This window comes from Propithecus coquereli, unplaced genomic scaffold, assembly GCF_000956105.1.
Source record: "Propithecus coquereli isolate 6110/MARCELLA unplaced genomic scaffold, Pcoq_1.0 Scaffold587, whole genome shotgun sequence".
In the NCBI taxonomy this organism is placed as follows: domain Eukaryota; kingdom Metazoa; phylum Chordata; class Mammalia; order Primates; family Indriidae; genus Propithecus; species Propithecus coquereli.
The window spans coordinates 741,006-744,349 of record NW_012151807.1 but is presented as its reverse complement, the minus strand read 5'-3'; the positions used below and the strand labels follow the sequence as shown (position 1 = coordinate 744,349).

Here is a 3,344-nt window from a genome sequence, read left to right as displayed (position 1 = left end):
ACTGGCTCTGTTGGGCGAGGGCTCTGGGCCTCAGTTTCCTCTTCTCTAAAATGGACATAACAAATATGTGTGTGTGTGTGTGTATATATATAATAAATTTAAAAATGAAATAAGATGGGAATAACAATAGTACCCACCTCACAGGCTGTCTGTGACAATCGGAAGACTTAGTGTGTTGAATGTTTAAAACAGTGCTTGGGCAGTCACCTCAGATACACTTGGTGGGGGCTCCCAGGCCCACAGAGAAGCCTCTTTGGTTACCTGGACCCTGCCCCTGCCTAGGTAGGAAACATCAGCAGCAACAACATGAATGGGAATGACAACTTTGACAAGCAGCTGCAGATGCAAGAATTATACGGAAACACCAAGGACAGCAACATCCAAGAAGATCCCAGTGGAAAAATGGATTTTTTTTTTTTTTTTTGAGACAGAGTCTCACTTGGTCACTGTCTAGAGTGCCCTGGCATCATCATAGCTCACAGCAACCTCAAACTCCTGGGCTCAAGTGATCCTCCTTCCTCAGCCTCCTGAGTAGCTGGGACCACAGGTATGCACTACTACTGCACCCAGCTAATTTTTCTATTTTTAGTAGAGATGGGGTGTCACTCTTGCTCAGGCTGGTCTCGAACTCCTGACCTCAAGGGATCTTCCCGCCTCAGCCTCTCAGAGTGCTAGGATTACAAGCATGAGCCACCACGTCTGGTGAGTAAAAATGTATTCTTTTGGGCAGGAGCTGGCTGACTCCCCCACGAGTAAGATCTAGACAAGAATTCTTGGTTCCCCAAAGCCACTGAAGGTTTCATTGCTACAAATCAGGCCAATTATGGCTTTTCTAATGGTCGAACACCTAGTTCTGGCAAATGTACAAGATGTAAATGCCAAGAATGCAGAGGAACTTCCACAAAGAAAATCCCCCAAACCCACTGATCCCAAAAAGAAGGGAGATAAAAGAAAATGGAATCAGGATGGTTTCATGTTGAAAAAAACAGAAATACAAATTTATGTATATATATATATCTGGCATGCCTCCAGACATTACAGTGGGTGAGTCTGTATTGCTTATATCCAAATTTTGCATTATCATAAGAAATCCTCTGAAGACTTTAAGATGAAGCTTTACAAAGATAATTCAAGACATCTTGGAGGAGACGGGCTTTGCTGTTATTTGAAGAGGGAATCTGCAGGTGTTGCAATAAAGCTTTTGGATGAAAATGAAATTAGAGGCTACAAATTACATGTCAAGGTGACTAAGTTTCAGCCAAAGGGGGACTATGTTATCTAAAAATAGAAGTGCAAAGATTACAAGGTGCTGTGTCTGCAACAAGAGTAGTAGGACTGGAGATCCATGCAGGGAGCTGGGCCGTCAGGAGAGCACCACGAGCGAGGTGTCATCATCAAACATATGTTTCATCCTATGGATTTTTAGGGATGATCCATTGGTGCTGAATGAGCTCAGAGAAGACCTTTGAGTAGAGTGCTCAAAGTCGCGACACATTCGGAAGCTCCTTCTCTTTGCCAGGCTCGCAGATGGTGGACTCTGTGTCCTTGAGGAATACAGAGGAAGCTGATGACTACATTCAGATCCTCCATGGAAGGCGCATTGTTGGCCCAGGCATGGGGTGGGATTACAGACTATCAGGGTGAGAAGACCTCAGCAAAAGGGAGTGAAGTCTGAGAGGATGGGGGGCTTTCCTCAGTGCCCCCGAGGCCAACAGAGGCTTTTAGTTTCCAAATTCCATCTGTGCTCCAGAAAGAGCAAGGCATTGGCCACTCTTGCACCCTCAATCAGCTGAAACCTGCTCTTTCCCGCCCACCCTGCATTCTGACCACTCTTCCCAAGTCACAGACACTCTTCAGATGCCAAACCCAAAAGACATCACTGAATTCATCTGCATTAACGCAGGCAGTGAAATTGGGAGGGGGAAATGTAACAACCCGCATTTTGCAGTTGGGGATGTGGGGCCCAGCGACCCTTGGAATCACTGCCCTAGCTGATTGCTAGCTCACCCTCTTTCAGTTATTCAATCACAATTTTAGTCTAGGTGCTGCTGGGAAGGGATTTTGCAGATATAATTAAAGTCACAGATTGGTTCGAGTTAATCGAAAAGCAGACTGTGCGGGGTAGGCCTGACTCAATCACATCCAAAACCTTTAATAGTGGTTGGAGAGGAGAAAACACATTCCTACACTTGGGGACCTCCTTACCTCAATTCTAGCAGCTATGTGTCAGCTGTCTGCAGAGCAGGTTGAGGCCCTGTGGCTGCAGAGAAAAGAATCACAAAAAACTCAGGAATAGAAATGGAGGCAGTGACACTTCTGAGTAAAACTACTAGAGTAAAACCACTGAGTAAAACTACTTTTGCTGAGCTCTTTCAGCACCAATGGATCATTCCTAAAAATCCATAGAAAGTAAGGGATGAAAAGGAAACTTGGCCAGGCACAGTGCCTCGTGCCTGTAGTCCCAGTACCTTGGGAAGCTGAGGTGAGAGGATCACTTGAGGCCAGGAGTTCAAGACCAGCCTGAGAAGCATAGCAAGACCCCCATCTCTACAAAAAATTTAAAAGATTAGCTGGGCGTGGTGACCTGCACCTGTAGTCCCAGAATTTTGGGAGGCTGAGATAGGAGGATTGCTTGAGCCCAGAAGTTTGAGGTTGCAATGAGCTATGATCTAGATACTGCACTCTAGCCCAGGTGACAGAGTGAGACCCTGTCTCTAAAACAAAAGAAAATGAACCAGAGAAGCTGCCAGGCCACTTAATTAAACCCTGGAGTGACCAGGAGATCCAGTGTTTTCTTGAAGATTGAGAAATCTGCAGATGAGGAGTGGGAAGCACATACTGTCAGAGCAACTGCCAGTGGGCTCAAGCACAGGGCATGGAAAAGGGCTACAGATGCTAAGTTTGCAGGACTTACACTCGACTATTATACAGTAGGCCAACCAGAGGCTGGGGAGATTATAGGGAGAGGACTTGGACATTCACCTTAGGGTAGATGGGCCCAGCAGTGCTGCAGATCCCATCCTAGGTAGAGTGACTAAGAACTGGGATGAGGGGCCGGGTGCAGTGGCTCACGCCTGTAATCCTAGCACTCTGGGAGGCTGAGGCAGGAGGATCACTTGAGGTCAGGAGTTTGAGACCAGCCTGTGCAAGAGCAAGACCTCATCTCTACTAAAAATAGAAAAAATTAGCTGGGCATGGTGGCGCACACTTATAGTCCCAGCTACTCGGGAGGCTGAGGCAAGAGGATCGCTTGAGCCCAGGAGTTTGAGGTTGCTGTGAGTTAGGCTGATGCCATGGCACTCTAGCCTGGGTGATAGAGTCACCCTCTGTCTCAAAAAAAAAAA

The 3,344-nt window shown here is 46.6% G+C and overlaps 1 pseudogene; it reads left to right on the top strand.

Annotated features, from left to right (window-relative positions):
• Nucleotides 1–747: 747 nt before the first annotated feature.
• LOC105821658 lies at nucleotides 748–1,725 on the top strand (annotated as a pseudogene).
• Nucleotides 1,726–3,344: the final 1,619 nt, after the last annotated feature.